Source organism: Alexandromys fortis, unplaced genomic scaffold (assembly GCF_014885135.2).
Source record: "Alexandromys fortis isolate MF-2015 unplaced genomic scaffold, M_Fortis_MF-2015_v1.1 scaffold_12, whole genome shotgun sequence".
NCBI classification, from domain to species: Eukaryota; Metazoa; Chordata; class Mammalia; order Rodentia; family Cricetidae; genus Alexandromys; species Alexandromys fortis.
The window spans coordinates 6,272,961-6,285,666 of NW_026067937.1; the positions used below are offsets into that span (position 1 = coordinate 6,272,961).

Genomic DNA, 12,706 nt, shown 5'->3' on the forward strand with positions numbered 1-12,706 from the left:
TTCACCATGACTGCACCCCTCCCTCACCATGATTGCACCCCTCCCTCACCATGACCACATCATCATGAGATCTAAGATTAGATTTCCTGAGGTTTTCTGCCCTGGTAGTTCTAGAAACTTTTGAAGATCCACAGACCAAGGAGACCAAGGACCCATAAAAAATGTTTTATGATATTTTTGGCGTTGATAGGAAAAGTCCATTGACATTGGACTTCACTGTTGATGGAAAAGAGTCCACAGCCAGTGGAACTTGCCTGTCTCTAGCAGCTTGTTGGAGTGGCTCCGTCCTCTTCATTCCTTGTATGGTTCTTTTTCTTCTTATTCATTTTAAACCAGCTGTATGTCCGTGTAAATGCACATGTGGAGGTCAGAGGTCAACTTCAAGTGTTTTCCTCTGGTTCTAAACCTGATTATTTTGACACAGAGTCTCCCAATGGACTTGGACATCACCAACTGACTAGGCTGGCTGGCCCAAGGATCTTTCTGTCTCCACCTCCCCAGGATTAGGGTTATAGGCATATACCACCATGCCTGACTTTTAAGTGGGGCTCTGAGCCAAAGTCCTCCTGCTTGTGGGCAGGCATGTTCCTCTTGATTTTCACTGTGAGGGGATTGGTGCAGAACTTAGCTGTTCTCGCTTGCAGCAGGGTTGTGCTCCTAACAGAAGTTTTCAGATGCACTGACGGTGCAGATTTGGTTCTCTTTGTAGCCAAGTTCCTTATTTCGCTTTTACTATACATCCACCTACACAATATGTGCATATATATATATATATATATATATATATATATATATATTTGGTTTTCTGAATTTCAGAGATATTTGCCTCCAACCTTAAGTCAGGACTCTTAACAAACTTCCCTGGGTCAATGTTATGAAAGAAGTTAACTCTCAAAATATCATTATTTGATATATAGGCTGTCCAGAGCAGGAGACTGACTAATCGCAAATCCTGAACTAACATGTGGTTACTGAGAGTTGGGGAGGGGAGAGGAGAGAAAAATCAGGGACATGTCCCAACACCAGCAGGGAGATTTCATCTGGGTTTCCCCCAAATATGAAATTATTCAGAAATAATTCCAGAGGCCTCTTTCCTGCCATCCTACCAGCGAGCAGGTGCAAATGTTTTGAATGACCTGAATGGATAACTTATTTATGCAAATGAGTATTTTGCATAGTCCCCGTAGATGTGCCTGTCTACTCTCTGAGGTCACTGTCGGGAGGGTTAGAGATGTATTTGGTTCAAGGGCATGGACAGTCACAGTTTTATCTGGAAGACGTTCTTAGGAATGGCCATCTGGGTGGTCACTCTGAGACACCCTAGGCCGCTTTGGAAGAGTGATGGCCACTGATGGTGACCCTCTTTCCCTGTTAGGCTCCTTTGCTGCTCCCCATCTTTGCTGCTCTCACATCACAGCCCCCCTCCCTGCCATTCCTCAATTCTTGACCCAGAGACTCAGTTGGCACTTAGCATGTCCAGTGCCCAGAAGCCTGGTGAGCAGCAGGGTGACCTTTGTGTCAAAAGACCCTCAAGACTTTCAGGGCAAGACAGAATCACTACTCTTGCAGTGGGGTTTCCCCTCAATTTTTGTTTTGAACGTTTAGCTTTTTCGGTATTTGATCTTAAGCTATAGGAGCTGTCTTCATACATTAGACGTTTTCATTTTGGCTTCCCAGTTTCATTTTGATCTCCTGTTTATTCGTTTATTTTTAATTTTTTGAGACAAGGTCTTACTCTGTAACCTGGGCTGGGCTGGAATTCAGCTCGTATGATGTGATCATCCTTTAATTGGTTTTATATTTAAGGTTCCATGATAGTAGGAAGGGCAGTCTTATGCAGAATGTAGCATGTGAAAACAACTGCTCATTGTACGACCTGGTGACTGTAGTTAAAAACAAAGCATTGTGTGCTTGAAAGCTGCTGAGAACAGATTACAAGTGTTCTCACTGTCCAAAAATGTTAAGTATGTGTAGTAACACATATGTTAATTAGTTTGATCTATTCATCCCTCAAGATATACATGATCAGAACATCATGTTGTAAAGTTTAGATATATATATTATACAATTTTAATTTGTCAATTATAAAAAGAGGAGCACAGAAGGTAGAAGAAGCCTGCTATAATTATGAGAAGCGTTTCCCTGCATAGAAAAGAAAACACTGGCCACAGGAAATTCGTCTGGCAGAGGCTAGCTTTTGCTTGGTCTTCTGGCCTTTTTCTGAGACTCAGAATTGAACCAGAGAAGCTCAAAGTAGTTTGATTCAAGAACCGGGGTAAGGTTTTCACTCACGTGTGTGTGAAGCTCTTCATGAGGAAACATATAGCAAGGGAGAATTCAGCAAGATCATGAGCTACAGAGGAGACAAAGCAGGGCACACTATACCAGGCAAAGCGGAGGGGCCCTGAGTAACATTTTCGGGTGGGTGTTTTTCTTTGGTGCTCAAGTAGGGCTGGGGACATATTTAAACGATGGAGAAAGTCTCTCTCTCTCCCTCTCTCTCTCTCTTCCTTCCCTCCCTCTCTCTCTGTGGGTGTGTGACTCCCAGTGTGTCTGTTTCTCTCTTACCACAGCGAGCTCTTTTCAGTACCACTGGGCCTCCCCCCCCACTCCACAGTGAGGCTGTTTCTCGCCTTGGCATTTCAGAGGGTCTGCTCAGCCTGTGGGTGCCCAGATGTGATGAGAATAGCTACAGAGTGTTCTGTGCAAATGTTAGGACAACTGTCAACCTGTGACCTCCCTGAGAAACTGAAATGCCACTTTCATGGCCCATGAGCTATCTCAGAGTACAGGAAGATACCCTAATGTTCAAAATTAAGGAGAATGGTAAGAGGCAATATGCACAGGAACCCTAGTTCCTTATTTAACTATAGCCAGGGTAACCAGTGATTGACTTTCTGTACCCTGTGAGTTTTACTGAACCAGAGAGAGAGAGAGAGAGAGAAACTCTTGTTCCTGTTCAGCTTGTATTAATATTTTTGTTGTGTCTCTTATTACACAGCTGTCCCATTCTGCCCTGGGGTAGATCTATATCATCAGCAGAGAATCAGAGACTGAAACATACACAAACACACATTTGCTTTCAAAGATAAATATAGGCTTCTAGTTAGGAACAGAAGTGTAAAGCAAGTGAGCATCTGTGTGTGCAAAGTAAGGACATCCTGCTGCCATTGGCCTGTAATGACATCAGGGCTTTGTCTGAGACTTGGACCCCTTAGGGCTTGATAATCTCAGAGAGACTCTTTGTCTTGGCCTCCATTTAGCAGTTAGGTCCCTTTGCTTCCTTGATTTTGTGATAGGGATCTTTTAGCAGACAAACCAACTAACTCAGGAACTCCAAGCCACTGCAAATAATCCTGTCTGCCCTGCCTGCACCATTTGCGTGTGTGTGATGTGTATGTGTGTTTACACTTGAGCGCATGTGCACAGAGAGCCAGAGACTGACATTTTCTTCAGTCACTCTCTGCCTTGTTTTGAGACAGGGACTCTCAGTGATTCTGCAGGACTAGCTGGCCAGCAAGCCCTAGGGAACTCTTCTCATGGCATCTCTGGGGCTAGGATTGCAGGTGCACACTGCCATGCTGGGCTTTCTACCTGGATGTTGGGGATCCAAACAAAGGTTCTCATGCATGTACAGTAGGCACCTTACTAACTGAGACACCCCCATCAGGACTTGACTCAGGTTCCATGCCTTTGCAAAAGCTTGACCTGTGAAGAGACAAGGCAGGTTTCAGAAGATTTGTGTTTCTAGACTGTATTCCAGTTTCTGGAATCATCTTGATTTTACCTCACCTCATTACTCTATGTCCTTCTTCTGTCTCCCAGAGAGTCTTAGAAACAGGATGAATGGTGGAAGTCTGGTGATAACGACAGTCTTCTGCATCCCTTTCAGGAGCATACTCTGTATCGGTGTAAAGTATCTACTGTTTGATGTTTCCATAGTTACTATTTAAAACTCATTATGGGGTTTACTCCATCTATCCACATCTATCTATCTATCTATCTATCTATCTATCTATCTATCTATCTATCATCTATCAATCAATTATCTATCTCTCTACCTACCAGCACTATCTTGTTAAAACTGAGCATCAGGTAAATGGTCTCATCTGGAAAAGTTTTTCCATTGATGCATGCCTAAGAATCAATCTCTCTCCTGAGAGGGAGGTACTGTTTTGGCTGTTCTTCTTCTAGAAGGGTCAGCTCAGTCTCAAGTAAAGGAAACAATCAATACTCGAGAGGACCTGCTAATTATCAGACACTTTGTTAGGCACCTCATACATATGAACATGAACCTCCATAGTGGCCGTGGCTATAAGGTGACACCTTTTTATCTCCTCCCACCTCCACCAATGCCCCATCGACTCTTCTCAGGAGTGTCCATCCAGCAGGTTAGAGTAAGAGTGGAAAACAGAGTAGAGATAGAAGCAGACTGTCTCCTCTTGAATTCAAGCGCCTACAACTTAGGGTGGCTAGGCCTGGGCTAGGATCCACATTGTTTTAGGTGCTTGCATTCGGTGTTCATACCTCAGGAATACTCAGCTCCTACCCCTTTACCATGCCAGGCTGCCTCAGGTCAAGGTTTGGCACAAGTGAGGAGTAGGCTAAGGCTGCTTGCTCTAGAGTCTTTTCCTCCCCTGCTACCACCCACCCCGCGGTGGGTGGAGCTAGAGGAGCTGGGCTGCTCCTGATTCGTCTCTCCAAGAAGACTCTAGCCGGCTGTTCCCTGGGGCCTCTTTCTCAGATCTGGAGCCGATAAACTAATTGGGGCTAATGTGATAATAGGCAATGATGACATTTACTGTTTTTATCAGGCCCAGGGCACACATTTGCCTGTTAACAGGGCCTTTGGCAGGTAGACACGGCTGAACTGGAGGGGAGGTGGGTTTATTTGCTGGAGGTTAGAGAAGCAGAAGGGCTTTACAGACCTGCCCCGAACTGTACCCCAACACCTCCTTTAAAGATCCACCTCCTTCCAAGACCCCCCTCCCCAAACCCACCACTGCCCCACTACCGTCTTTTGGACTTGAAAGTTCTTGAAATTCAAGTCACTTAAACCAAACAAAACAAGAGAGCACTGCGTGGGCTGGCTCCCCATCCCTGTTAGCAACTATTTGGCTGTCTGTTCCTTTCTCAAGCCTTAGCTTCTATATTTCATTTTCACAGATGGAAATTCTGGGTTGTGACCACAAACATCTATCTACCTTTGCCGAAACTCCCTCCTGTCTCCCGACAAAGAGGGAGAAGTTCAAGAGACCTGTCTGGATGCTTTGTTCATAGAAGGCTGGTGTCCAGGAAGACCCAAGGGGGAAAGTTAATGGTTAGGAGACTGTATTTTTCCTGGCCAGGGCACTCGCTCACCTGTGCAGGTGGAGAAACATTTGGGACCCAGTGAAGCAAGAATAGGAAACTCCCTGCATAGCCTTGACTCAGGGGGATGGGGCTCTGGGAAATCCGAAGATCTCCTTAGCAGTCCATGTCTTGTTCAGACTCTGTTGGCGTTTTGGTTTTCTTTTCTGGATCCTACAGAAAGGGTTGATAAACAGTACCAAAAAAAAAAAAAAGCATCTCAGAAGTGAAGTGAAGATGATCTTGTCAACCAGTCCCTGCCTTGTCAATGATTGTTACCCTTAGGCATCTCATAGTGGACCCTTCTCTAGGGCCACCCCCTTATAACCTTTCTCCAAGGTGCTTACCTGGGGCTGGGGAAAAAGCCTGTTCAAAGTCCTCTAAAACTGTCAAGAGTCACTACCAAGAGCCAGTCATGGTGCCCCGAGAGAGAATGGGCTAGACGCTCCTTCCACGCTTGGTACCTGCACAGCCAGAGCAAAGGTCTTGATGCCAAAGCAGAGAGGACTAAATGCAGGTTAGAAAATGAGACAAATCTTCAAGAGCACCTCCCAGCCCTCTTCCTTCCTTCATCTGCCAGCCAGGGACTTGAGTTTTTATCCCCCCCCCCTTCCCGAGCGTCTTTGGGAAGTGAGGCATTTTTTACCTGAAACTGCCTCTAAGCTGAAAGGCACGGTCACCACCAAATCAATTCCTCATCCATTAACAGGTTGTCTCTGTTCTTGAGACACAGGCATAACCTGGTTAGACCTGTTTTGTTTGAACACTAACGTGTGAGTTGGCCAAATGCAAATGAGCCAATGTTTGTAATCCTTTATTTTATTTTTTTAAAGGGCTGGGCAGCCAATCAGAGGAGGGGGAAGTGACTTAGGGAATTCCCGGTTGGTGGCTTATTGCTTAACATCCTACAAAATGATTTTAAATTATTGTCATATGCATTTATCTTCACTCTGATGAGAGCTGAGACGTGATAAGGCCGTGGCTCCCCATCCCGGTAGGAGCTGGTGCCGTAGCTGCCTGCCTTCTCCTCCATCCATAGAGCCATAGGACTGCCCATCCGGAATCTTCAGGTAAATGAGGTAAGTCCTCACCTTTAAATCTTCTTTGGAACCTGAAATTCATACACCTGTGTGGAAAGAGAAGCCTGTCTTGACTCAGACAGGTGAAAAGAAACCAGAGGCTCCGGGACGCAGCTGGCAGGAAGTGAAGCTTGTGTTACCTGGCCTCACCTACTGAGTCTTGTTCGAGTTTATTTGGGTGAGAGCCTCTGGGCTGCGTGAGTGTTATCTGTAAATTTTTTTTTACATTGTCTGAATTTCCAGTCAGCAAAATTCTAAAAGCCCCCTGGCTTCTCTCTGCCCATGTGGTGTAATAAAGCCATATCCCTGGGTTAGAGTTTTGTGGAACGAAAAGCAGCCCGAGACAGGTGACTCTGATGTTGCTCAGTAACAAGCTGGTTGGCTAAAGGCTGCCAGGGATCAGGGATCATAGACTCACAGTCTACAGGTGTCTTTGCTGATTTTTTTTTTCCTGACTTACAAGCACTAAGGAAAAGCCAATTCACCTCCACTGTATTCCAGTTGGGGAAAATGGCTGTAGATAGGTAAGGTAACCTATATTCACAAAGGGAGCAGGGACCAGGTGGCTAAGGCGGGAAGACTGTAGCTGTAAAAATGATCCCCTGTAGAAAGAGGACTCAAGTTAGGTAAATGATTTTTCCATATCACAAGGGGACAGACTAACCCTTTGTTTCCCACAATGGGATACTATGACCAGACAGACAGTCATGACTCACCAGCAGCAAATGCCTTCGATATAGGGACTCTGTCCTTTTGTTTATACAGCATGAACAAGTGTTGGCCCCAGTGCGGATCGAGGAGAGAAAAGTGGGGGAATGAATCTTGATGGCTCGTAAGAGCACCAAGGTGGCAAGGTCACTTTTATTTTTATTTTTTATTATGTTTTAAAGTCTGCTTTGGGACACTCTGAGCGTTGCTGTGGGGTGGTGCGTGAAGTGTAAGCTGAAGTGTAAGGTTCTCTGGGTTTGAGTCCTCAGGTGCCTCTGCCTTTCCCTGTGCTGACCTCAGGGGGAGCGGGGGAGTTCGGAATCTGAGATGTCTTGTAGAAGCAGCAGTCGGTTCTGTGGGCATTGGTGTGAGGATGTATCAAGACCGTATCTTTCAATGTCTAAGGGGAAGTTAGGACCATGAACCGCTGTGTGCCACTTCCCCTGAGGTCCAGAGAACAGTCAGTCTCTAACAGAAGAGATTCAGATGCGTTATGAGAAGAATTTCACAGTTGAGAGTGGGATTGGAATATGGAGCCGTGTGGACTGGTTACTGCTGCATCAATGGGCCGTGGTATTTAAAAACTGTAATGGAAGAGAGGAGAGTTATTTGGAAGTTTGTAACCACATTTAAACACTGCGGAATATCATGAATACCATGTTTCTAGATTGTTGGGCAGAGATTCTGAAAGAGAGTGATCTTGAGGATGCTACTATGTTGCAAGTTAGAGGACCACTCGAGACATAATTATTCAGGGCCACATAATTATTCAGGGCCTCTCGCTATAGTTGTGGGTAGGACGTGTGTTGGACCTAGGCTTCATTTATGAAAAGGTCTCAGATTTGATAACATTGTTTTGGTGTGTGTGCTAAAAAAATTATATTACCTATATCCATACAAGCTTCCTGATATTTTTATTATTAAATTATTATACCATGATTTCTCATGGGAGTGCCTTGGGCCTTTCTAAACCTCTGGTGAGCTCCAATCACACTCACAATTCCATATTTGTGGGTCCCGTAAGGGTTTCCCCTTCATCCTCTTTCAGTACCTTTTTGACTCCATTGAAGGCCCGAGACAAAAATGGAAGCTGAGAGCTCAGCTCTGTTCTCAGTGGTATTCTGTTAGCTAGCTGGGATCAGGTCAGAAGGTGAGTGCTTCCGGGCCATGTTCTGCTCTAAGGAAGTGGACTGCACTTTCTGCAGTCTACTCGGTTTTATTTCCTTCTTATTGTCGGTGCTCTCTGGGGGACTTGAGAGCTGGGCTGTGTTCACTGGACTTTCTTGCATTATTTTTTTTTAAACCTAAGTATGAAAATCTTGCTTTGCATTGCACCGTCACACACAGTTGGGGGAGTGTACTCTGTCTCCTCTCCTTCTGGATGGTGGCATCCCTAGGGCTTTTCCAACAGATACGACCTTTGAAGGCTTCTGGGAGGTGAGGTGGAGAGGGTACCAAAACACCGAAACTGAGTCTGCCAACTCACAGCACTATGGTTTGAAGGAACTAAACATAAACTCAAAACCTCCATTTCAGTACCACCACTTCGCTGGTGTTTTAAGCCATTTCTCCTGTTCAACTGCCTCTCCTCTTCCACGGAGGTGAAGCAGCAGGCTTTTCTGTCGTGGGTGGGGCCCCGGTTGGGGAGCATTGGCTTGATGTTTCAAGACCACACAACCTGACTCTGCCTTTGTTACTGTTTAACCGAGCACAGAACAGTGGCTTTCAGAGTGGGTAAGCTAATTCTGTCCTGGGGTCCTCAGAGCAGTGAGCGCTGCCCAACTTTTCTTAATTCGATTCCTAACAGCTGGTGGGAGAAGGTGGGTAATTCATTTTATCTGACATTTTCATACCTGCTTATAAAATGGTTTTAAGTGATATAATTTGCTCTGAGTAGCAGTCATTTTTTTTTATCTTATCTCAGGATGGGATGTATTTTCTAGCCAAATGCCATCATGGTGAGGAAGCCAAGATGCTCTTGAGTAGACGTTTCTGTCAGTCCTTCGGAGTTAGTTGACGAAAACTTTACTGCCTTTTAGATGGGAGCAAAGATTATGTCTTAAGGCTCGTCCTGGACAGCTGGCTGGCGCTATCTTTGGAGTGATGGGGCACAGGGCAGGGAAGGCAGTTGGTGGGACAGTGCTAAGCATGACTGTAAGGAAACCTGGCAAGTCTGAGTGGCCCAGAGAGGACACTCTACCTCTCTGGGTTTTAGTTTCCTCTTTTATACATACTGAATACCTTTAAGGCATATTTGAACTCACAGATTCTGCCGGCTATGGTGGCCAAAGGTAGGTGGAACATTAGTGCTCAGTGTCAGCAGGATTGAGTCTGTGAGAATAAAGAGAGGGGTGACAGATGCCCCCGAGGCAGAAAGACTACTGGGGGGCCCTTCAGTATCTCTGTTAGGATCTTCAGAACTTTGACTAAGAATAGACTATTGAGGAATGAACCTGGCAGCCTTCATTGGCGGTGTGGGGAGGGGGTGTCTCAGCCGCTTATGGCACATGGTACCCCATCTTAATCGATAGACTCAGAGCAGGAGAGATAGTGACTTGTGATAATGGGGAGCCCGTGATGTACTAACAGCACTTGAGGAAGAACCGAGCTACTTCTGGATCAGCCGAAGGTGAGACTTCCTATGCTGGCATCCACTTGGCCTGAGCTGCACTGATTTGTCTGTGGTGACTGGGTAGATGAGAAAGGTGTGGACCCTGTCCTAGAGGAAGATTCGATGGTCATCATGTGGGCAATAGGGCTAGTTGGGTCAGCCAGGAGCCTGTGCTGTTTCCAGATGGCTCAGCTCTGTATCTGCAGCAGACAGAGCTCACGGGAGGGTCAAGCACGGTGTCCCACTTAAAGAGGCTCCTAGGGTATTAATTGACTTGGTTTAAGAGACACCCTGTAAAATGCTCCTTTGAAAATGATTTCACTAGCACCTAACCACATTGTTCTTTGGTTTGCTGTGCGGGGCTGGGCTTCCCATCACCGGGCCACTGGCCTCACTTGTATCTCCTCTCTGGCTCTCTCTCTTGCTTCTCAGCATTAGAACAATTGTTAAGGGTTTCTGGCCACTCATTTAAATTATGGTGTGTATAGGTCTACCCAAAACATGATTTCTGATGACACAAGCCTAAAATTAAAAAGGGGCAAAGAGCCAAACAGATAATTGTGTACCTGTTAAGAGAACCGAGTATTCCATTAACCCAACTATTTCACTATAAAAACTTATCTCAAATAACCTTGTCTAGATGCATGCTTTCTTTGATGTAGCCGTGGTGAAGTCAAGGTGGCCTGCCTGTCCGCTGCTTCTTGCTCTTCTTGTATCACAGACTCACGAAAAACAGTCTTTGGGGCTGGGACCGTATGCCAGGTACGAATGTGAGAAACTTCAGTCACTATTAACCCGTCCCCACCTGATACCAGCTGAACTCAGATGAGCTTCTCTCAGAATAGAGAGGAAGTTCTTGTTGAGCTTGCTGTGATGGCAGAGTCTTGTGAACATGACCATCATAGGGAGTTTGCCCCGGAATCTCTTAGGAGACCTTTAGCAAGCTTCCCTCAGAAGGGCTGCTGTTACAGTCCTGAGGAGGTGTGTGTGGGGGGGGGGGGGCTATTACCAGTTCTGCCTTCCACAGACTCTGAGCTGACTTGTTTTGGCTTTGTGTGGGCTGTAGATTTGGCCTGAAATTTAGCCTCTGCCTAGCTTTGTTCATTTTAAGAAATTAAAGGGCAGCTGGTTGCGATTCTGCCCTCTTCCCTCCACTGGCCAGAGGGTGTTTGGAGGATCACAAAGAAAGAGTAGATTTTGACTGCTTGTGTCTGAAGGGGCAGGCAGCGTTGAGTTCTCATGGCTGGGAAGGGGCTTTGCTGGGATGTGGTAAGCCGGACACTGGAGGAGTCCTGGGTACCCGGCTTTGAACTGGACACTGCCACTGAATAGTTGAGTGCTTTGGGGCGAATTCGATAAACTTTAGCATCCATGTCTCTTCATCTGGAAAATGGGGTAATAGCATCTACTATGCAGGACTAATGAGGACTAAATTAAGCAAAGAATGTGAAAGCACCCAGACAATGCTCGTGAGTAATGTTCAGTAGTCATTTGCACGCTGGAAGTCAGAGAGAGGTATTCAGCCTGGGCGTTTTCTCTCCGTCTCCACTGAGTTGGAGCAGATGAGTTTTAAATTCTGTTTATTATTGTTGCTTTTCAATAGTGACCAGCTTGGATTCTAAACTCTGACTCTGGGAAAGAAACTGGAAACTTAATTTTTCATAGAGATGGTGGGCATAAGGAAACAGGAAGGTCTATATTAATAGGAAACCTCCAAATTGAGCCTCATGCCGAGCTGGCTTCAAGCCACAGCACACATGGGTGGCCTTACAGGACATCTCTGTACCATGCCCTGATGCCTGGCATGTAGGAAACCCCGGAAGAAATGTCTCTCTTCAGATTGTTCACCAGCTAACACAGCTGTGTGAGAGGGTGCCCACTCCTACAGTCCTTAAGTGTTTCTGTGGGTATCTACTGATCACTGCCACAGAAAGTATTGACCTTGGGCATCTAGGGGCTTTGGTGTGTGTGTGTGTGTGTGTGTGTGTACTTATATATTTTGATGAGATCTTGTGGGTCTGCCTCTTGCTAAATTGTTGAGCTGTTGTGGACAGGTGCAAGTCATTCCTAAAGACCAAGTTGAATAGTCCTTGCTGTTAGTAAAACATCCAGGGTTCTACCTAATGTCCAGAGGAGAGAATTCAGGGGGATCTAGGAACTTTGATGCAGAAGAAATGACATTATTATTTTTAGCAATTTTCAATTATAATTTAATATATCTCTCAGTGTGAATATAGGCAAAACTCTCTGTTAGTATTAGCCATGATTGTGATTATTCCCCAGAAAAATGATTAACATTTTTATATCACATTGTACTTGGTACAGAAGTATCGACATCTGAAATCGCAGAGGCGATTAGGTATGTGACAGATATGAAGCACATAATTTAATATCACACGTTCAGCAAAGGTGAGAAGAGGCTCACAAACTCCAGCAGACTGCACAAAGGGTCCATGGAGAAAGAAAGGGGGAGAGGAACCAGGGGGCAGCATTTCTTGCACAGGAAATGACTGTCGAGTAGATTAGCTGATCCACATTCTTCACTCCGACAGGGGAGTGTGTTTTTCCTGCTTCTGGACTTAGAGTTGTGGTTATACTCAGGCACCGGGCGTAGTGAAGAAAGTAACAGTAATACCGATGTTAGTAAATGCTGTTTGCCGAGTGTCTGTTGTAGGGCAGGGAGGAGGGGGTTGTCCCCTGCTATGTTCAGTGTTGTATTGTATTTCATTCTCTAATCTATCTGAGAAGGCAAGATCATGGGGGGGGGGCATTCAGGGGCAGGAAAGATCACTCCACCCTCAGTGGTGATGGAGTCTTGATGGGGTAGAGGCAAAAGTGGGGCTGATGTCTTGGATATGGTCAGCATCAGAGAAGACTTCTGTGGTTATATAGGTGGGGGCTGTATTCCACAGAATCTGTGCTTAGGAAGTCTGTTTGGTTTAATATCCTCCCTCCCTCC

At 45.6% G+C, this 12,706-nt stretch overlaps 1 protein-coding gene and 1 long non-coding RNA gene across 5 annotated transcripts in view; one reads left to right on the forward strand and one right to left on the reverse strand.

The window, feature by feature from the left end:
• Positions 1-2,929: 2,929 nt before the first annotated feature.
• On the reverse strand, positions 2,930-6,133 carry LOC126504621 (uncharacterized). Its single transcript, XR_007592667.1, has 5 exons — positions 5,996-6,133; positions 5,697-5,813; positions 5,362-5,523; positions 3,793-3,901; positions 2,930-3,708 (listed from the first exon to the last, which is right to left on the reverse strand). It is a non-coding gene; the product is annotated as an uncharacterized lncRNA (long non-coding RNA).
• A 147-nt stretch (positions 6,134-6,280) lies between these two features.
• Positions 6,281-12,706, forward strand: part of Ehf (ETS homologous factor) — a 38,736-nt gene continuing 32,310 nt past the window's right edge. The window contains exon 1 of one of the 4 annotated variants that reach the window (XM_050147040.1): positions 6,281-6,428. The gene's annotated coding sequence lies outside the window, so the exon portion shown is untranslated. Of the gene's footprint in view, positions 6,429-7,262; positions 7,283-8,937; positions 8,957-12,706 lie in introns of those variants that run through there. The other 3 variants (XM_050147037.1, XM_050147038.1, XM_050147039.1) reach the window with 3 other exon arrangements.